Source organism: Hyperolius riggenbachi, chromosome 5 (genome assembly GCF_040937935.1).
Source record: "Hyperolius riggenbachi isolate aHypRig1 chromosome 5, aHypRig1.pri, whole genome shotgun sequence".
Lineage (NCBI taxonomy): Eukaryota > Metazoa > Chordata > Amphibia > Anura > Hyperoliidae > Hyperolius > Hyperolius riggenbachi.
The window spans coordinates 160,126,904-160,150,189 of NC_090650.1; the positions used below are offsets into that span (position 1 = coordinate 160,126,904).

At 45.1% G+C, this 23,286-nt stretch overlaps 1 protein-coding gene across 8 annotated transcripts in view; it reads left to right on the top strand.

The window, feature by feature from the left end:
* The first annotated feature begins 519 nt into the window (after positions 1-519).
* STARD3NL (STARD3 N-terminal like) overlaps positions 520-23,286 on the top strand; it is a 673,845-nt gene continuing 651,078 nt past the window's right edge. For all 8 annotated transcript variants that reach the window (XR_011020835.1, XR_011020836.1, XM_068236415.1 and 5 more), the window contains exon 1: positions 520-604. The gene's annotated coding sequence lies outside the window, so the exon portion shown is untranslated. The remainder of the gene's footprint in view (positions 605-23,286) is intronic.

Sequence of the window (23,286 nt, forward strand, 5' to 3'; positions counted from 1 at the left end):
TTATGGTATGCATGACTGGGGGGGGTGTCAGGGGCTTCATTAGGGGTGTGGCTTAAGTGTCCCTCTTTCTCATCTCAAAAAGTTGGGAGGTATGCGCAGCCACGATACCGGAAGAGGAGCTGCGCAGCCTTGATATGATTAGCGTGTCGCTAATCTTTGGGGGGCCATTCTCAGAGACAGGGGATATCAACCAGCGAGGAAAACCTCAATAGTATCCTGAGGCTTCCTTCTCTTTAGGTATCATATTTTGTAGGTACAATTTACAGTTTTATAAAGGCACATAAATGAAAGCATTTCAATATGCATAGCTGTATCTTTTTCTTGTTCCCCCTTTTTTTTCCAACTTCAGTAACCTTTAATTTCAACACAACATTGGCTCCTTTCCTTTCACGATCAGCACCCAGTCACCTCACCTAACATGGCCACATCAGCTTAATTTATTGCACTGCCCATGCTCGCACAGAAGGATGACGTCACATGTACGTCACTCCTCCCCTGCACAAGCACTGGACAGTAGCTCTCTCTCTCTCTACATCTATTTACTTCCGCATTCTGCGGGCCAGCAGTGTAGACGTGGGTGTGCCTGCTAAGAGCTCCAAATCAGGTAACTATGCTCGTTACATAGCCTCGCTGCTTACAGGATGTTTAACCCCTTCCACACTCTTTATTCAGTAATTGGGCTGGCTACTGTTTGTTGCTCTGCCTTTCATTTTATGCTATGGGCTATTTATCCTAGCTTAGCACCTCTACTCCATTGACACTACTCAATAAATAATCTATTTCCAGGGCACACCTTGCATTAGAAGAGCTATTAAGTCGGTGTGAACATTAGCTGCTAATGGTTGATTTTTATGTGTGATACATAAAGAGAGAGATAGAGACTCTCAAACTCATACACATCCACAAAACACACATAATTTAGCAGTGTAAGAGAAGGTCACACTTGTTTAAAAAAATCTGTCCATGGCTCCGTTTTTTGGCCAATAGGCCTGAACGATTTTAGGAAAAGATTGAATCGCACCATTTCTGTCAGAAATTTCGATTCGATTCACGATTTTCTTAAATCAAGATTTAGCACTATTCACCATGTACATTAACATTTACAAACACACATCAACAGAAAATGACATTGTACTATCAAATTGTGCTGATTATTCGGGATGGCAGTTCTGTGAATGAGTGCAGTACAGACCTGCTATGAAAAGGGAGGGAGATGGCGAGTGAAAGATTAGCGAGGGGCACCCAGAAGCATGAGGACAAATTATTAAAAATGAATACAAAATAAATAAATACACACACACACTTACGGTATATAAATGAAATACATTAATTATATCTACTGTATCTACCTACCTACCTACCTACATACTAACAGTTATTTTAAGCAATCTGTCATGACAGATGACTAAAAATGTTGGTGAAATTTACTGCATCTACCCACTAGATGCCACTAGGTGCCTCCCGCACTCTCGCGGGATCAAAGGATCCCGGCTGAGTCACCTAGTCTGGCACTGCAGTCACCGCAGGAGGCCTCTGCTGGAGACGCACCGGCCTTCCGTTCCGGAAGTGGCTATCCCTCTGCCCTGTTACAGTGAGGCCTTTCACGGGCCGCGCCAGTCTCTCATGGCCCTGCCGTGGCAATCACGATCAGCGCAGACCCGCATGCACTTCCTGAAGCCTATGCTTGCGGAACACGTCACTGAATTGAGCCGCGGAACGCATGAAACAGACTTGAACTACTGAGCTTCCACTCGCTACTGTGCACGGAGCAGCGAGCTGTGCACAGCAGAAGGACTGCGCCGCCCGGGGGAATATCTTCAAAAAACAACGCCGCTGTGACGATCTCAAGATCGTCATTTCAAAAAATGCGATTTTGATCGCAAAATGATAAATCGTTCAAGCCTAGATTCCAATGTTAAAAATAGCGGCCGTCTTCACTCAATTTAAAATCAGATCCGTGTGTGTTCCGGGGGATCCGTTCTGAAAAACGAAAAAAGAACGGACAGTCCAGATACACGGAGGAGTAGTGAAAACCTATGCAAAAATGGACCTACCTCTACACAGGCAGCTTAGGACACAGAAACGGATCTGTTTCCTATGTCCCAGCCCTGTCTGTGGGTGGGGAGTAGTGTTGGGCGAACAGTGTTCGCCACTGTTCGGGTTCTGCAGAACATCACCCTGTTCGGGTGAAGTTCGAGTTCGGCCGAACACCTGATGGTGTTCGGCCAAACTGTTCGGGGTTCGCCCGAACTGCGGAATGACTAGCCGAACAGGGCCCCTGTTCGGCCGAATACTGCCCCCCTATGGGGTCGCAGGCATAAGGGGGGAGCATGCCCCGATCGCGGGGGGGGGGGGGGGGGGGTCGGAAATTCCCCCCCACCCCCTCCGCTAGCGCTCCCCCCTCTGCCCGCTTCCCCATACAAAAGTTTAATGAAGTAAAACAGTACCGGTCCGGTGCGGTGGTAGTGGGTGGCTGGCAGTGGGCGGCACTGTTTAGTGAGTGACTGAGGAGGAGGAGTCCGGAGAGTGACGCGTTGAGGGAGGCCGGGCAGCGGGCGGTTCAGCAGTAGTACCGTACTACTGCTGAACCGCCCGCTGCCCGCCCTCCCTCAACGCGTCACTCTCCGGACTCCTCCTCCTCAGTCACTCACTAAACAGTGCCGCCCACTGCCAGCCACCCACTAGTACCACCAGTACTGTTTTACTTCCTGAAACTTTTGTATGGGGAAGCGGCAGAGGGGGGAGCGCTAGCGGAGGGGGTGGGGGGAATTTCCGACCCCCCCCCCGCGATCGGGGCATGCTCCCCCCTTATGCCTGCGACCCCATAGGGCCCCCAAAAGCGGGATGTTCGGGGTTCGGCCCGAACATGCCGAACATCGCGGCCATGTTCGGCGAACTTTCCCGAACCCGAACATCCAGGTGTTCGCCCAACACTAGGAGGGGGATGCCATGCTGGAGGGGATAGCAGTCAGGAAGGGGGGCAGCATGCACATTGGCGGGGAAGGGGGTCGGGCCCCCCCTCCCTCATCTGGGTCCCCCCTTCCCTGCTCTCTCTCCAGCTAGTTTCTTTTAAAATCAATGTAGTGGTGAGCGGGGAACTTACTCACTTCCTTGCGTTCCACCACTCGTCGCGTCACTTCCTACAATGCCGCCCTTAGTATTTCATTAGGTGACATTGCGGGAAGTGACGCAGTGAGCGGTGGAGTGAGTTCCCCACTCGCCGCTACATTGGTTTAAAAAGAAACTAGCTGGAGGGAGGAGTGGGGGAGGGGGGTACTCCCCTCCGCTGTGCACCCTGCCCCCCTTCCTGGCTGCTACCCCCTCCAACATGGCGGCCCCCTCCCCACCTGCAGACAGTATTGGGAATCCATTTTTTAAAAAATGCAAATGAATCCGAAACGTATGCTGCAAAACGGCAGCACGGATCCATTTGCATTCCAGTTTTAGAAAACCGGAATGCTGACCGCAGATTGCGTTCTGAAACCGCATCTAGTGTGGTCCTACTACCCTTAATCCCTAAAGAACACACCTAATTACATTTCTCCCCAGAAATGAAAAGCCCCCACCATCCCAACAATAAGGCGGGAGTCCCCTTTGTCCACACTGGATGATAAATTCCATCAGCTGACTACAGTTAGTTTTCCAGCCAGCGGATTATATACTCCACACCTTGCCAACACTGCCACACCTGCCCCTGTCTGTCCTCACACTGCCGCTCCTCATACTAACCCCTCACACTCATGCTGGGATTACACAATGAGTTTTTTCAGCATATTTACTGTCTGATCAATTTTTTGATCGGTTTTCTTATCAATTTCCATTCACTTCTATGAGAAATTGATCAGAAAAACGATCGAAAATAAGATTGGACCTGTTGGAAATCATCTATCTGCTAAAATATCTCATGCAGGGGCATACCTAGAAATCCCCGGGCCCCCCTGCAAAAAAAAAATCTGGGCCCCCTCCCCACCTCCCTAGGGCCCGCTCAGGGAATTTTGTGGGGCAGGATGGGTTGCAGCATAAGAGAAGAGCTTAGCACATCACCGGGGAGGGGGGACATTCCTCCCCCCTCCCTCACCTCTGGCTCTCCTCTCTGCGCTCCCCGTCCTGCAATCATTGGTGGCAGCGGCGGCATGCAGGCTGAACACATACCTCCTTCTCGCCGGAGGTTTTCCGATCAATAAGTGCTTCATGGAACTTCCTGTGTAAACAGGAAGTTCCATGAAGCACTTAGTGATCGGAAGACCTCCGGTGCTAAGAAGGTATGTGTTCAGCCTGCCTGCTGTCGCTGCCCGCTGCCACCAATGATTGCAGGACGGGGAGCGCAGAGAGGAGAGCCAGAGGTGAGGGGGGGGGGGGGGGTGTCCCCGCCGATCTGCAGCCACGCTCTCCTCTTATGCTGCGACCCCTCCTGCCAACCAAAAGTCCCTGAGCGGGCCCTAGGGGGGCCCCGCATCGGCAGGGGTCGCATCCCCTATTGTTACGCCAGTGATCTCATGGTGTATTCCCAGCATAAGGTAGCAGAAAATCTAAAGGCCGCTGACTTGGAATAGCTTCCCCCCACCCCTCCTTCCCTCTGTTCTGTGCTCCCCCAGCTTAGACTCTCTCCTTCCATCAGCTCTCCCTATACATTACAAGTATTGTTCAGGCTTCCATGAGAAAAGTGTGTTTTTGGATGGATTATATCTAGGAGTGCATAAAACCATACAGGAAGTAGAGGTGCAATGTACCTATCTGGGCACAGCTTGTGATGCTGTTTCTTTTGCTAACACTTCAGGGTAATTTTACTGTGGCCAGAAATGGTGGATATATTATGCCTCAAAATGGAGCAAAATTGTGGCTGCATAACTGCAATGCTGTTTATCTGTGAAGGCGTCCAACTGGTCCAAAGTGTACTAGTAAGAAGGAGCAGAGCATTCATAATGTAATTCAGTGGATCCCAGTGGCTGGTACAGAGCTGGCAGTGCCATATATTATGTCACTTGTTCTGTACAAGCCAAAGATTGGGCAGTTCTAGCTGCTGTAGATCTAGGTAACAAGATTATGATGCTCTCCTTACTAACACTGATGCCCACCCAGAAGTATAAGTGCAGAATATCCCGCAGCAGAAGCCTTTAATCTCTCACCTTTCAAGGCATTGCCATAACTCTTCTTGTCCCTGCTGTTCCCATAATGCTGGGAATACACTGTTCGTTTTGAACCGTGTAATCGAGTGCTGATGGCAGCGCTGATAATTTCCGACCTGTCCGATACCCGCGTGGATCGATTCCCCGCTCGATAGTGCGGGCAGGACAATGGTCAGAAACGAAGAGAAGATAAAGAACTGCCTGCCGGGATGCGCCGCAATCTATCGTGCAGCTTAATACACGGTTCAAAACGAACCGTGTATCCCCAGCATTAGTCCCACATGATGGCTGGAGATTACTCCTCCTCCCTGAAATGAGACAGGAAATGCAGTAAGGCTTTAAAGTGGATCCAAGATAAAATTTTACACATTGCATAATTGTGTTCCTTTCATATACAGTGGGTTGCAAAAGAATTCGGCCCCCTTGAAGTTTTCCACATTTTGTCACATTACTGCCACAAACATGCATCAGTTTTATTGGAATTCCACGTGAAAGACCAATACAAAGTGGTGCACATGTGAGAAGTGGATCGAAAATCATACATCATTCCAAACAATTTTTACAAATCAATAACTGCAAAGTGGGGTGTGCGTAATTATTTGGCCCCCTTTGATCTGAGTGCAGTCAATACTTTGTAGAACCACCTTTTGCTGCAATTACAGCTGCCAGTCTTTTAGGGTATGTCTCTACCAGCTTTGCACATCTAGAGACTAAAATCCTTGCCCATTCTTATTTGCAAAACAGCTCCAGCTCAGTCAGATTAGATGGACAGCGTTTGTGAACAGCAGTTTTCAAATCTTGCCACAGATTCTCGATTGGATTTAGATCTGGACTTTGACCGGGCCATTCTAACACATAGATATGTTTTCTTTTAAACCATTCCATTGTTGCCCTGGCTTTATGTTTAGGGTCATTGTCCTGCTGGAAGGTGAACCTCCGCCCCAGTCTCAAGTCTTTTGCAGTCTCCAAGAGGTTTTCTTCCAAGTTTACCCTGTATTTGGCTCCATCCATCTTCCCATCAACTCTGACCAGCTTCCCTGTCCCTGCTGAAGAGATGCACACCCCGAGCATGATGCTGCCACCACCATATTTGACAGTGGGGATGGTGTGTTCAGAGTGATGTGCAGTGTTAGTTTTCTGCCACACATAGCGTTTTGGCCAAAAAGTTCCATTTTGGTCTCATCTGAGCAGAGCACCTTCTTCCACATGGTTGCTGTGTCCCCCACATGGCTTGTGGCAAACTGCAAACGGGTCTTCTTATGCTTTCTGTTAACAATGCCTTTCTTCTTGCCACTCTTCCATAAAGGCCAACTTTGTACAGTGCATGACTAATAGTTGTCCTATGGACAGAGTCTCTCACCTGAGCTGTAGATATCTGCAGCTCGTCCAGAGTCACCATGGGCCTCTTGACTGCATTTCTGATCAACGCTCTCCTTGTTCGCCCTGTGAGTTTAGGTGGATGGCCTTGTCTTGGTAGGTTTACAGTTGTGCCATACTCCTTCCATTTCTGAATGATCGCTTGAACAGTGCTCCTTGGGATGTTCAAGGCTTTGGAAATCTTTTTGTAGCCTAAGCCTGCTTTAAATTTCTCAATAACTTGATCCCTGACCTGTCTTGGACCTGTCTTGTGTGTTCTTTGGACTTCACAGTGTTGTTGCTCCCAATATTCTCTTAGACAACATCTGAGGCCCTCACAGAGCAGCTGTATTTGTACTGACATTAGGTTACACACAGGTGCACTCTATTTAGTCATTAGCACTCATCAGGCAATGTCTATAGGCAACTGACTGCACTCAGATCAAAGGGGGCCGAATAATTATGCACACACCCCTTTTCAGTTATTAATTTGTAAAAAAATGTGTGGAATCATGTATGATTTTCGTTCCACTTCTCATATGTACACCACTTTGTGTTGGTCTTTCATGTGGAATCCCAATAAAATTGATTCATGTTTGTGGCAGTAATATGACAAAATGTAGAAAACTTCAAGGGGGCCGAATACTTTTGCAACCCACTGTAGTTTATAGGGCATTCCTTAAGCCAAATACTTTTTTGTTTTGTTTTAATACTCTAATTCCCTATAAACTAAACAAGCCGCGCCCACAGCTCCTTTTGTGCCTTGGCACTGTAGCAAGGGCTCATGGGAGCTCAGTCTGGGCAGGAGGAGGAGGAGGCTACTAGCCATGGAATTTAGAGGCGGAGGGGAGGAGGAGAGGGAACTGAATTTACACACAGGCAAGCTGATAGCATCTCTAGCCCTCAGCCTGTGACAATGTGACAAACAGAACATGGCTGCCCTCATTGTATCACAGGAATACATATTCATAAACTTTTGAAGCTGTTTGCATCTAGATATGCTGTGTAAACTATCTAAACTTTAGATAAGATATATAGACAAGTTACTTGTGATTGTTAGTTTTTCATCTCGGATCCGCTTTAAAGTGTAACTGTCCGGCATAAAATAAAAAATCAATTCTTTATTTTTATCTGGTAAACAAGTAATATGGATGCTAACCAGGCAATCCAAAAGTTAAAATCTCTATTACTTTTCTTGTTTATAAATGATCATTCCTCAGTTTACCTGACTCTTATTCGGTACATTGCCGCAAAAAGGAAGTTGCAGGGCATGCTGGGTTGCGGCAACGCATATTTTTGGACGCTTTGCGGCACGCAATAGCGCTAATTGCAGTCGAGAGTGCGGAGGAAGCTACGCGTGGCCAGTCCTGTCGGGCCTGTCAGCAAAAACGAAACTAGCTGGGAGCAGCAGACCAGAGGATTAGTGAGTGACGGCGAGGGCACAGGACTTCTGCAGGGGGCTGGTAGAAGCCCCAGGTGAGTAAAACTTTTTTTTTTTTCTGACTTAAGTGTCCCTTTAAGTCCTCAACTTTGGAGGGATGATTTATATGAAGCATTCAGGGCTGAGGAGTCGGGGCACTTTTTGGGTACCTGGAGTTGGAGTCGGGAGAAATTGCACCAACTCCGACTCCTAATGAATTTAAACTGTAATTAAAATAGAAAATATGATAAAATGTTCTATTTCTCAGATAAGAGTCATCATAAATACAGGACCTTCTAAAAAAAATTTAGCATATTGTGATAAAGTTCATTATTTTCTGTAATGTACTGATAAACATTAGACTTTCATATATTTTAGATTAATTACACACAATTGAAGTAGTTCAAGCCTTTTATTGTTTTAATATTGATGACTTTGGCATACCGCTCATAAAAACCAAAAATTCTTATCTCAAAAAATTAGCATATCATGAAAATGTTCTCTAAACGAACTATTAACCTAATCATCTGAATCAACTAATTACCTCTAAACACCTGCAAAAGATTCCTGAGGCTTTTAAAAACTCCCAGCCTGGTTCATTACTCAAAACCGCAATCATGGGTAAGACTGCCGACCTGACTGCCGTCCAGAAGGCCATCATTGACACCCTCAAGCAAGAGGGTAAGACACAGAAAGAAATTTCTGAACGAATAGGCTGTTCCCAGAGTTCTGTATCAAGACACCTCAGTGGGAAGTCGGTGGGAAGGAAAAAGTGTGGCAGAAAACGCTGCACAACGAGAAGAGGTGACCGGACCCTGAGGAAGATTGTGGAGAAGGACCGATTCCAGACCTTGGGGGACCTGCAGAAGCAGTGGACTGAGTCTGGAGTAGAAACATCCAGAGCCACCGTGTACAGGTGTGTGCAGGAAATGGGCTACAGGTGCCGCATTCCCCAGGTCAAGCCACTTTTGAACCAGAAACAGTGGCAGAAGCGCCTGACCTAGACTACAGAGAAGCAGCACTGGACTGTTGCTCAGTGGTCCAAAGTACTTTTTCGGATGAAAGCAAGTTTTGCACGTCATTCGGAAATCAAGGTGCCAGAGTCTGGAGGAAGACTGGGCAGAGGGAAATGCCAAAATGCCTGAAGTCCAGTGTCAAGTACCCACAGTCAGTGATGGTCTGGGGTGACATGTCAGCTGCTGGTGTTGGTCCACTGTGTTTTATCAAGGGCAGGGTCAATGCAGCTAGCTATCAGGAGATTTTGGAGCACTTCATGCTTCCATCTGCTGAAAAGCTTTATGGAGATGATTTCATTTTTCAGCACGACCTGGCACCTGCTCACAGTGCCAAAACCACTGGTAAATGGTTTACTGACCATGGTATTACTGTGCTCAATTGGCCTGCCAACTCTCCTGACCTGAACCCCATAGAGAATCTGTGGGATATTGTGAACAGAAAGTTGAGACGCAAGACCCAACACTCTAGATGAGCTTAAAGAGACTCCGTAACAAAAATTGCATCCTGTTTTTTATCATCCTACAAGTTCCAAAAGCTATTCTAATGTGTTCTGGCTTACTGCAGCACTTTGTACTATCACAGTCTCTGTAATAAATCAATGTATCTTTCCCTTGTCAGACTTGTCAGCCTGTGTCTGGAAGGCTGCCAAGTTCTTCAGTGTTGTGGTTCTGCTATGCACTCCCCCCTCAGGGGGGAAAGAAACACACAAATGATCTCTTGAGATTCAAAAGGAATGCTGTATACAGCTTGCTTGTGTATGGATGTATTTTCTATGTGTGGACATACAGTACATCAACCTACTTCCTGTTTTGGTGGCCATTTTGTTTGTTTATAAACAAACTTTTTAAAACTGTTTTTAATCACTTTTAATGCGGCGGGGAGCGGCGAAATTGTGACAGAGGGTAATAGGAGATGTCCCCTAACGCACTGGTATGTTTACTTTTGTGCGATTTTAACAATACAGATTCTCTTTAAGGCCGCTATCGAAGCATCCTGGGCCTCCATAACACCTGAGCAGTGCCACAGGCTGATTGCCTCCATGCCACGCCGCATTGAAGCAGTCATTTCTGCAAAAGGATTCCCGACCAAGTATTGAGTGCATAACTGAACATAATTATTTGAAGGTTGACTTTTTTTTGTTTTAAAAACACTTTTCTTTTATTGGTTGGATGAAATATGCTAATTTTTTGAGATAAGAATTTTGGGTTTTCATGAGCTGTATGCCAAAATCATCAATATTAAAACAATAAAAGGCTTGAACTACTTCAGTTGTGTGTAATGAATCTAAAATATATGAAACTTAAAGCTATAGGCTTGCTATAAACCAGCGGTTCTGGATGCTTGCTTGGCTTAACAAGGGCGGAAAGGGATAATTTGCATATTTAGTAGGTGTGCATTGTGGGTAACCACAAATGTTTATTTATAACTGAATTATTGCAAATTTCCTTCTGTTTTAAGAAGGCAATTACACCAAGCTTTGCTTTTTTAGTAGGAGGGCTTTTTGGTTCCTTTCATCCCCCTATACATTCCTAGTAGTTTGGGTCACCCTGAGCTGCTTAGTTACTCTAAAATATATGAAAGTCTAATGTTTATCAGTACATTACAGAAAATAATGAACTTTATCACAATATGCTAATTTTTTTTAGAAGGTCCTGTAATTTATACATACAGTAATAGCTGTGCTTAGTCCACAACAATGAAATAAATCAATCAAAAAATTGTTACTTGTGCTGCTTCAATAAAGCAGTCCCTGCATTTTAAAGTCACATATACATCTGATTGTGACTGTACAGTATATATGATGTGTACACACATCTGCCACAACCAGGAGCATTCTGCACCTGCGCAATAGTGCTGCGCAGGTGTAGTAGGCTCCCAGCGGCAGTGTGTGTGCATGCGCACTACGCCCGACTGGCTCAAGTACCTGGACCCATAGCAGAAGATCCAGATGGTGGAGGAGGACAGCGAGGGACTGATTAGTCTGAAGGTGGCTGGAGGAAACCACATGTATGTATAAAACTTTAATTTCATCTGTCTAAGGTTTACTTTGTTACACAGTAGTGCTATACTCTACATATGCACTCCCACAGAGCTGCAGAGAATCTACTGAGAATGTTGTGCACATTGAACACAGAGGTGTTGTCTATCACCCATAAACCTGGTTCAGATTGTACATGAAGAATATGTAATAGAGGAAGAATAGCCTCATTCTCATGTATACACAGTTATATTGCGTAGGGCCAGTTATATTGCGTAGGGCCTGTTCTTTGTTCCTGTCTTCTACAAGTACTCTTACCAAGGACTAGTTTTAGTCTATGACTAAAAGTATTAGAGGCAGAAGATCAGCCAGCTAGCCAGGTAACTGGTATTGTTTAAAAGGGAATAAATATGGCAGCCTCCATATCCCTCTCACTTCAGTTGTAATTTAAAATTCCTAAGTGTTGGCAGTTAAGAGATGCATTTCCTGTTGCATACTTTCACTCAACAAGATTGTAATATACAAATTAGAGGAGTTGGAGTCGAGGAGTTGGTGGAATCCTAACCCGAGGAGTCGGGAGTCTGTGGATTTTTGTACCGACTCCACAGCCCTGGAAGAATTGCTTGAGCCGCTGGGACCTTCCTTTCCAATACATGACTCTGTGATGGAGCTCATTGCTCAGGAATGGAAGGAGCCTGATTTAAAAAAAAAACCTTTTTTTTGTCACAGAGCTACCAAAAGAAGGTTTCCTGTTGATGAGGCTAAGAAAAAAAAATGTCTAAAATGCCTATATTGGATCTAGCTGTCTCTAAAGGGGCCTATACACTGGTGGATTTCAGCTCTCGATCGACGGCCAATTCGACTGCTCTGATCGAATCGTCTAGAAATCGATGCAGCAGGAAGCATGATCGATCGATTACTGGCTGATTTCAATCGATTTGCTCGATCGGTCCGGATGGAAGGTCTAGGTCGATCGGCTGCTGCCAGCAGATCGATGAGCCATAGAGTTGCGTTGGATCGAATGGTGCAATGCATTTCTATCGAAATTTTTTTTTTTTTTTTTTTCAATAGCTATTCTGAAATCTATTGGAAATCTGTTCCAAGTGTGTGGCACACATCAGATAGATTCCTGTCAGATTCGACCTGACGGGCATCTGACGGAAATCTATCTAATAGTTGAATCTGCTGCATATCATACCTTTAGTGTATGGCCATCTTAAGCTGTTGAAGGATTCTCCCATACCCTTTGAAGATTCTGGCATCTTAAAAGGTGTGTCAGATAAAAAGATGGAATCACTTTTGAGGCACACATGGGAATCAAATGCTGCTTCATTCGCTCCTAATTTGACTGCAACTTGTACTTCAAGGTGTCTTAACATTTGGCTGGCAGGTGTGAAATTAAATCTTAACCACTTGAGGACCACAGTCTTTTCGCCCCGGAATATAACCCTGCATTTCAACTTTGCTCTAAAACATTATTTACAGTATATTATATGCAACCAGCATTTTTTTTTTTTACTAGACCAGCATTGGAAGGCTTACACAGGGCTTTAAAGTTCCTTTAGATTTCTGCAGACGCATCCGAAGCTGAAAAGAGATACATTTTGTTTACAGAAATGTATCTAAGTGTTTAAAGAGAATCTGTATTGTTAAAATCGCACAAAAGTAAACATACCAGTGCGTTAGAGGACATCTCCTATTACCCTCTGTCACAATTTCGCCGCTCCTCGCCGCATTAAAAGTGGTTAAAAACAGTTTTAAAAAGTTTGTTTATAAACAAACAAAATGGCCACCAAAACAGGAAGTAGGTTGATGTACAGTATGTCCACACATAGAAAATACATTCATACACAAGCAGGCTGTATACAGCCTTCCTTTTTAATCTCAAGGGATCATTTGTGTGCTTCTTTCCCCCTGCAGCTATCTTCCACTGAAGTGTCAGGCTGTTTCTTCCTGCAGAGTGCAGACAGCTCTGCCTATATGTAATTCCTCAGTATGTGAAAGCCCAGCCAGCTCAGAGGAGGATTTATCCAGCTTGTAAAAGATAAGAGAGAAGAGAGAAGCTGCTCTAATCTAAATAATACACAGGCAGTGTGCAGAGAGGGGCCTGGAGGGGGGAGATGCATCACAGAACCACAACACTGAAGAACTTGGCAGCCTTCCAGACACAGGCTGACAAGTCTGACAAGAGAGAGATAAGTTGATTTATTACAGAGATGGTGATAGTAGAACGTGCTGCAGTAAGCCAGAACACATTAGAATAGCTTTTTGAACTTGTAGGATGATAAAAAACAGGATGCAATTTTTGTTACGGAGTCTCTTTAATGTGACTCATCTCTCTGACTGAGAAGGAGCTTGGAGGACTGCCAAAGAGTGTGTAACTTTATCAATAGATACATAGAATGTAACAATCTGAACTTCTGCATATCTCTCCACGGAACTTGAAACGTCTGTGTTTAACCCTTCCAATGCTGGTCTAGTAAAAAAAAAATGCTTTTTGCATATAATATGCTGTAAATAATATTTTAGAGCAAAGTTGAAATGCAGGGTTATATTCCGCTTTAAGGACCAGAGCCTTTTTCTCCATTCAGACCACTGCAACTTTCACGGTTTATTGCTCGCTCATACAACCTACCACCTAAATGAATTTTACCTCCTTTTCTTGTCACTAATACAGCTTTCTTTCGGTGCTATTTGATTGCCGCTGCGAGTTTTACTTTTTATTATATTCATCAAAAAAGACATGAATTTTGTCAAAAAAATGACTTTTTTAACTTTCTGTGCTGACATTTTTCAAATAAAGTAAAATTTCCTATACATTTGAGCGCAAAAGTTATTCTGCTACATGTCTTTGATAAAAAAAACAACCATTCAGTGTATATTTATTGGTTTGGGTAAAAGTTATAGCGTTTACAAACTATGGTGCCAAAAGTGAATTTTCCCATTTTCAAGCATCTCTGACTTTTCTGCGCACCTGTCAGGTTTCATGAGGGGCTAAAATTCCAGGATAGTACAAATACCCCCCAAATGACCCCATTTTGGAAAGAAGACATCCCAAAGTATTCAGTGAGAGGCATGGTGAGTTCATAGAAGATTTTATTTTTTTGTCACAAGTTAGCGGAAAATGACACTTTGTGACAAAAAAAAAAAAAAAAAAAAGTTTCCATTTCTTCTAACTTGCGACAAAAAAAAAATGAAATCTGCCACAGACTCACTATGCTCCTCCCTGAATACCTTGAAGTGTCTACTTTCCAAAATGGGGTAATTTGTGGGGTGTGTTCACTGTCCTGGCATTTTGGGGGGTGCCTAATTGTAAGCACCCCTGTAAAGCCTAAAGATGCTCATTGGACTTTGGGCCCCTTAGCGCAGTTAGGCTGCAAAAAAGTGCCACACATGTGGTATTGCCGTACTCAGGAGAAGTAGTATAATGTGTTTTGGGGTGTATTTTTACACATACCCATGCTGGGTGGGAGAAATATCTCCGTAAATGACAATTTTTTAATTTTGTTTTCACACAATTGTCTATTTATAGAGATATTTCTCCCACTCAGCATGGGTATGTGTAAAAATACACCCCAAAACACATTATACTACTTCTCCTGAGTACGGCGATACCACATGTGTGGCACTTTTTTGCACCCTAACTGCGCTAAGGGGCCCAAAGTCCAATGAGTACCTTTAGGATTTCACAGGTCATTTTGAGAAATTTGGTTTCAAGACTACTCCTCACGGTTTAGGGCCCCTAAAATGCCAGGACAGTATAGGAACCCCACAAATTACCCCATTTTAGAAAGACACCCCAAGGTATTCCGTTAGGAGTCTGGTGAGTTCATAGAAGATTTTTTTTTTTTTTTTTTTTGTCACAAGTTAGCGGAAATTGATTTTAATTGTTTTTTTTCACAAAGTGTCATTTTCCGCTAACTTGTGACAAAAAATAAAATCTTCTATGAACTCACCGTACTACTAACGGAATACCTTGGGGTGTCTTCTTTCTAAAATGGGATCATTTGTGGGGTTCCTATACTGCCCTGCCATTTTACGGGCCCAAAACCGTGAGGAGTAGTCTTGAAACCAAATGTCGCAAAATGACCTGTGAAATCCTAAAGGTACTCATTGGACTTTGGGCCCCTTAGCGCAGTTAGGGTGCAAAAAAGTGCCACACATGTGGTATCGCCATACTCAGAAGTAGTATGTGTTTTGGGGTGTATTTTTACACATACAGATGCTGGGTGGGAGAAATATCTCTGTAAATGACAATTATTTGATTATTTTTTTTTACACACAATTGTCCATTTACAGAGAGATTTCTCCCACCCAGCATGGGTATGTATAAAAATACACCCCAAAACACATTATACTACTTCTTCTGAGTACGGGGATACCACATGTGTGACACTTTTTTGCAGCCTAGGTGCGCTAAGGGGCCCAACGTCCTATTCACAGGTCATTTTGAGGCATTTGTTTTCTAGACTACTCCTCACGGTTTAGGGCCCCTAAAATGCCAGGGCAGTATAGGAACCCCACAAGTGACCCCATTTTAGAAAGAAGACACCCCAAGGTATTCTGTTAGGAGTATGGTGAGTTCATAGAAGATTTTATTTTTTGTCACAAGTTGGCGGAAAATGACACTTTGTGGAAAAAAAAAATACATTTCAATTTCCGCTAACTTGTGACAAAAAATAAAATCTTCTGTAAACTCATCATACACCTAACAGAATACCTTGGGGTGTCTTCTTTCTAAAATGGGGTCACTTGTGGGGTTCCTATACTGCCCTGGCATTTTAGGGGCCCTAAACCGTGAGGAGTAGTCTTGAACCCAAATGTCTCAAAATGACCTGTGAAATCCTAAAGGTACTCATTGGACTTTGGGCCCCTTAGCACAGTTAGGCTGCAAAAAAGTGTCACACGTGGTATTGCTGTACTCAGAAGAAGTATTATAATGTGTTTTGTGGTGTATTTTTACATATAACCATGCTGGGTGGGAGAAATATCTCTGTAAATGACACATTTTTGATTTTTTTTTTACACACAATTGTCCATTTACAGAGAGATTTCTCCCACCCAGCATGGGTATGTGTAAAAATACACCACAAAACACATTATACTACTTCTCCTGAGTATGGCGATACCACATGTGTGACACTTTTTTGCAGCCTAGGTGCGCTAAGGGGCCCAACGTCCTATTCACAGGTCATTTTGAGGCATTTGTTTTCTAGACTACTCCTCACGGTTTAGGGCCCCTAAAATGCCAGGGTAGTATAGGAACCCCACAAGTGACCCCATTTTAGAAAGAAGACACCCCAAGGTATTCCGTTAGGGGTATGGTGAGTTCATAGAAGATTTTATTTTTTTGTCACAAGTTAGTGAAAAATGACACTTTGTGAAAAAAACAATAAAAATCCAATTTCCGCTAACTTTTGACAAAAAATAAAATCTTCTATGAACTAATCATACACCTAACAGAATACCTTGGGGTGTCTTCTTTCTAAAATGGGGTCACTTGTGGGGTTCCTATACTGCCCTGGCATTTTACGGGCCCAAAACTGTGAGTAGTCTGGAAACCAAATTTCTCAAAATGATTGTTCAGGGGTATAAGCATCTGCAAATTTTGATGACAGGTGGTCTATGAGGGGGCAAATTTTGTGGAACCGGTCATAAGCAGGGTGGCCTCTTAGATGACAGGATGTATTGGGCCTGATCTGATGGATAGGAGTGCTAGGGGGGTGACAGGAGGTGATTGATGGGTGTCTCAGGGGGCGGTTAGAGGGGAAAATAGATGCAATCAATGCACTGGGGAGGTGATCGGAAGGGGGTCTGAGGGGGATCTGAGGGTTCGGCCGAGTGATCAGGAGCCCACACGGGGCAAATTAGGGCCTGATCTGATGGGTAGGTGTGCTAGGGGGTGACAGGAGGTGATTGATGGGTGTCTCAAGGTGTGATTAGAGGGGGGAAATAGATGCAAGCAATGCACTGGCGAGGTGATCAGGGCTGGGCTCTGAGGGCGTTCTGAGGTGTGGGCGGGTGATTGGGTGCCCTAGGGGCAGATTAGGGTCTAATCTGATGGATAGGGGGTGATTGATGGGTAATTAGTGGGTGTTTAGAGGAGAGAAGAGATGTAAACACTGCACTTGGGAGGTGATCTGATGTCGGACCTGCGGGCGATCTATTGGTGTGGGTGGGTGATCAGATTGCCTGCAAGGGGCAGGTTAGGGGCTGATTGATGGGTGGCAGTGACAGGGAGTGATTGATGGGTGATTGACAGGTGATCAGTGGGTTATTACAGGGAATAACAGATGTAAATATTGCACTGGCGAATTGATAAGGGGGGGTCTGAGGGCAATCTGAGCGTGTGGGCGGGTGATTGGGTGCCCGCAAGGGGCAGATTAGGGTCTAATCTGATGGGTAACAGTGACCGGTGATGATAGGGGGTGATTGATGGGTAATTAGTGGGTGTTTAGAGGAGAGAAGAGATGTAAACACTGCACTTGGGAGGTGATCTGATGTCGGACCTGCGGGCGATCTATTGGTGTGGATGGGTGATCAGATTGCCCGCAAGGGGCAGGTTAGGGGCTGATTGATGGGTGGCAGTGACAGGGGGTGATTGACGGGTGATTGACAGGTGATCAGGGGGGATAGATGCATACAGTACACGGGGGGGGGGGGGGTCTGGGGAGAATCTGAGGGGTGGGGGGGTGATCAGGAGGGGGCAGTGGGCAGGGGGGGGGGGGGATAAAAAAAAATAGCGTTGACAGATAATGACAGGGAGTGATTGATGGGTGATTAGAAGGGGTGACTGGGTGCAAACAGTGGTCTGGGGGGTGGGCAGGGGTGGGGTCTGAGGGGTGCTGTGGGTGATTAGGGGGCAGGGGGGGGGGGGAATCAGAGTGCTTGGGTGCAGACTAGGGTGGCTGCAGCCTGCCCTGGTGGTCCCTCGGACACTGGGACCACCAGGGCAGGAGGCAGCCAGTATAATAGGCTTTGTATACATTACAAAGCCTATTATACAATGTTTCAGCGGCGATCCGGGTGCTAGTAACCCGCCGGCGCTTCCGAACGGCCGGCGGGTTACAGCGAACGGTGGGCGGAGCCAGTCCCCGGCGGCTGATCGCGTCACGAATGACGCGATCGCCGCATAGCCACTCCCGCAGCCGCCCCCGCCGATGGGCGTATTGCGGTCGTTTGGGCCCGGACTTTGCCGCCGCCCATCGGCTGGGGGCGGTCGGGAAGTGGTTAAGGTACACCTCATGGTGAGATTGTTGGGTATGTGTCGGTTCTTACACTTGCCGCTAAATTGTTGTGACATTTCATGTGAGTCAGGATTGCAGCTAAATCAGCCGCTTTAATTTGTGTTAGAAGTTTTCTTTGGATGAAGGGTTGGGAGGGTGATTTCGACAGTAAAAGGCAAGCTATGTGCCCTAACTTTTGAAGGTACTGTATTTTTGGACTATAAGACTCGCTTTTTCTCCCCCAAAAGTAGGGGAAAAAAGTCAGTGTCTTAAAGTCCAAATGCAGGGACTGAGTTCCTGACTTGTGAACGGCTGTCAATACAAACCTCCAACCCACTGCAATATTGAGGACTCCCTGTATTGTACCCATGCAGAGGAGGACACGGGGACACAATGGGGCATAGAGGACACAAAGGGTTAAGGAGGAAGACACAAGGACGACAGAGTGGAACACAGGGAGACAGAGAAGGACACGGAGACACACGTGGTACAAGGGGGCATAATCCACAAGATGTACCTTCACCATGGATGCACCAAGTTTAGTATATATTTTTCCCCTGGTTTTCGTCCTCTAAACCTAGGTGCATCTTATGGTAAGAAGCATCTTATAGTCCGAAAAATACGGTAATCTTCTGTTCGGCTCTGGTTTAGAAGAAGCTTTGACCAAAGCAGCTGAAAATAAGAACATTTTTCTGCCCAAAAAGAAGGAAACTTTTCCTAAGAAAAACAGGAGCCCCCCCAAAAAAGTGGCAGGATCAGAAAACTAATCAAAAGAATTTATGTTTAACTCCTCCCAATCTAGTTCCGATACTAAATCCTCACAGCAACAATGGTTGCCAGGTCGGTAGTCGATTCACATATTTCTTTCCATTTTTGGAAAAGGTAACATTCAACAGCTTCATTGTGAACATTGTCGCTCACGGTGTGAAGCTAGAATTTGTCAAGCGTCTTCCAACAAAATTTGTTATGTTAAAAAGACATAAAAACTGTCAATTGCTGGGAGCCATGGATATGGCGGTTGTGAATTTGTTTCAGATAGGAGTGGTGAAATGGGTGCCGACTCTGGAGCATAGAAAAGACTACTATTCCACAAGCTTTCTGGTTCCAGTACCGCCCAATTTTTTAAGCTTTTAGAGTCTGAGGCAGGTGGAGTGGAGTCTGAACCCTTGAGTGTTCAGCTACATTTGCAACAAAATGGGGCTGTCGGTAGACTTATTTGCGACTCTCAAAAACTTGCAGCTTCCTCGTTTCTTCTCAGTGGATTTGACGGGTCATCCGTTTACTTTGGACGCGTTCCTGTAGGATTGGGGAATGAAAAATTTCCACCACTAAACCTGATAGGCTGAGTAATTCAGAAGATCGTATCGGGCTCACGTCTTACTGGTGACCCCATACTGGCCCAAAAGGGCTTGGGATGCGCCTGTCATTGTCTATTGCGGACACGAGTTCAAGAAGGAAGCACGTGAAGTGCAGATGGAGATGTAATGCTGGGAATACACGGCTCAATTCTGAGCCATTTAAATAGCTTGATAGATCATTTCCGACATGTTTGATCTCCTGCCCAATCGATTCGCCGCTCGATTCCGCACTGAAGTGAATGGAAAAAGATAAAAACGAGCAAAAGATAAGAGAATCGCCTGTGGAATCGAGCGGGGAATTGATCGAGAGGGAGAAATCGAGTGGCACAATCGAGCCGTGTATGCCCAGCATTAAGTACAGAGGAGATTTAAGGTCCGTACACACGCCGGACTGCAGGCAACGACGGGTCCGTCGCCACCTCCCGCTGGGTGGGCGTTCCAGTGACAGTCCTGCGTGTGTACAGTCTGTTGGCGGACTGATACGGCTGTTTCTGAGTGATCCGCCGGGAGCAGTAACATTCTTTGAAGTTCCCAGGGAGGCAATTAGTGCCCTTGTGAGTCCAGCTTAACATTACCAATAATCCTTTGTTTTTTTGTTTGTCTAATTAAAGTCATTCTGTAGACTTACCATTAAATGTACTTTTAAGCTCTTCACATACAGCAGCACTAATTAGGATGTGGAATCTACGTCTTGGAATCTTAAATGATTAAAGTATACCTGAGGTGAAAATTGTTGTTTTACTAACCTCTAGAGCCCGATAAGCTTGTATGTCTCTTGCCGTCCTCCTCGCTCAGCTGTTCATCCCACTCCTGTAGGCGAGTCGCAAGCAATTGGCCCAGCGGTGCGCGTCCTTGAATGCGCTCCCATGCCCAGGAGTGCTATGAGCATGTGCACTACGTGAAGCCTCATAGCTGCTAATGGGCAGAACTCTCCCGGCCATGGGAGTGCGATCATGGGTGTGTGCTGCCGGGCCAATGCATGCAGTACTACGCGACTTGGGCAACTCAGGTGCAGGATGAACAGCTGAGTGAGGAGGAGGACCAAGAGGACAATGAGGGATGTACAGATGAGGTCAAAATTATTAGCCCCCTCCCCAGGAGTTATGGAACATTTTCCTAAACGTCTTCCCAATGTTTACAGCATTGATTAAATTTGAGATAATAAAACATTCACCAATGTTAAAATACAGTAATAATGGGGTGATCAAAAAATGTGCCCCATGTGAATGTTTGCTTTCAAAACACACCTACGGTAAGGGCCTATCTCCACTACACGTGGATTCTGGATGCAGAAAACTGATTCTAATGAATGCCTATGGACCTGTTTCCATTAAACACGATTTTTCTAATGCAGATTTCCCATATGCATTCATTGGAGTCAGTTTTTCTGCATCCAGAATCCACGTGTAGTGGAAACGGGCCCTAATTAACCAATCAGCATTGAAACCACACTTGTGCAGTCAATTGGCTTCCTAACAACATGCAGTCAGCATAAAAAGACTCCAAGGAACAGGACACCTGAACACAGAAGACAAAAGAAATCAGTCTGGAGCTCAGAAAGAAGATAGTGGAGGCTTATGATAAGGGAGATGGCTACACTGCCATTAACAAACTATTCACAGTGTCTAGAACTGCTGTATGTTGCATCATTCATCATTGCACAGTACAAGGAGACAAATTCTGTAAGAAAAAAAAAAAAACCTGGCCATGGCTGTAAAAACACAAGATTTCTAGAGCATAATGGTCAGAGATATCAGCAAGGAGCTCACAGACATCTGCCAAGATGTTCGTTGCTGACCTGTCCTTCTGGAGCTAATGTTTTATGGAAAACAGTTGTAAGGGCTCTTTATTGTGATGGGCTTCTGGGCCATCGTCTCAGAAGAACCTCTTTATTAAAAGATCTGCACACCACAGCCCGACTGATGTTTTCCCATGAACATTTGAAAGGTAAAGATGAGTTTTTGCTTTGGTCTGATGAGACTAAACTGGGACTGTGTGGGTACATGGCTGTTGCTTATATTTGGCAAAGAAAGGGAGAGGCATTCAACCCTAGGAGTACAGTTCCCACATTTAAACATGGTGGTGGCATCATGAAAAAAGAAAATTACGTTGACATTTTGAGGGAGAACATGCAAAAATCTGCTTGTAGTCTAGGATTAGGTCATCACTGGGTCTTCCAACAAGACAATGACCCAAAGCATACATCGGAATTAGTACCTCAAGGACATCAAAACCAAGATCCTGGAGTGGCACGGACAGACCCCAGACCTCGATCCTATTGAGAATCTGTGGCAGGTACGGTACTCAAAGTGAATGTCCAGGCTCAGAAACTATGCAATTTGGACCAGCTAGAACAGATTACAATGGAAGAGTTGGCCCAAATCCCTCAGGAGATCTGTGCCAACCTAGTAAAGAACTACTCTTAAAGAGATTGTGGTCAGTTGTGGTTCAGAAAGGGTACACTACTGATCATTAGTGGTCAGGGCGCTAATAATTTTAGATGTCTAATTTTTAACTTTTTTTTTTTTTTTTTGTGCAATTTGGTGTATCCATAAAAAATCCTAATTAAACTTAGTGGACATTGTTTTTATGGTTTGCAAAATAAACACTTGTTGTTAATGGTCATTTTCACGGAGCAAGCAAGTGTTGTCTCATTTTCTCTATGTTGTCTCTACCACCATGTTAAAACCCCTTCCTAAAAAAATCTTGGCCTTTGCAAATTTCTAAACTTTGTCCAGTGTTTTCCTAATAAAGTTGACCTAACGTTTGTTCTGGGACCCTCCCCAGCACTATTATCTTTCTAGCCTCTTTATCTTTCAAAGAAACTGAATTATCTAGCAAGCTCATGGTGAAACAGAACTCCGAGGAATGTGTAAGGGGCTAAAAAGGACAAAAAAGCCATCTAATGCTGGGCATACACAGAGTTTCTTTTCCTTATCAATCGAGCTGCTGATGGCTCGATTGATAATATCCGACAGGTCCGATGACCTGCCGGATAGATTCCCCGCTCGATCCCCGTCGGCGGACAATAGCGGGGAATCGAGCGGCTGATAAGACGATCAGAGATGCCAGCGGCTCGATTCGGCGCATAATTGCATCCATGTATGCCCAGCATTACACATCATTGCCTTCCAGCAGTTCTGGAGGTGTGTTTAGCTACCAGGGACAACAAAGGATGATTTGCATATTCAGCAGTGATGCATTGTTGGAGACATCATATGCTTTAATCGCAAATTCCTTCCGTTTTAAGAAGGCAACTGGATGTGAGAGACATATTGAGGCTGCAATATTTATTTCCTTTTTAACAACACCAATTGCCTATCAGTCCTGCTGGTCTTTCTGGCTTCAGTAGTGTCTGAATCGCACACTTGAAACAAACGTGCAGCTAATCCAGTCACACTTAAAGGGATGGTCCAAGCAAAATAAAAAAATGAGTTTCACTCACCTGGGGCTTCTACCAGCCCCATGCAGCCATCCTGTGCCCTCGTAGTCACTCACTGCTGCTCCAGTCCCCTGCTGGCAGCTTGCCGACCTCGGAGGTTGGCAGGCCGCATTGCGTACATTTGTACGCATTTCCGCTAGTGCAGGTACATTAACATATACATTTTTACGCGTTACCGGTTCAATGCGTAAATTTATACGCATTTAACCAGTAACGCGTAAAAATGTATGTGTCAATGTTTCTGCACTAGCGGGAATGTGTAAAAATGTACGCAATACGGCCTGCCGACCTCCAAGGTCGGCAAGCTGCCAGTGGGGACTGGAGCAGCAGTGAGTGACTACGAGGGCACAGGATGGCTGCATG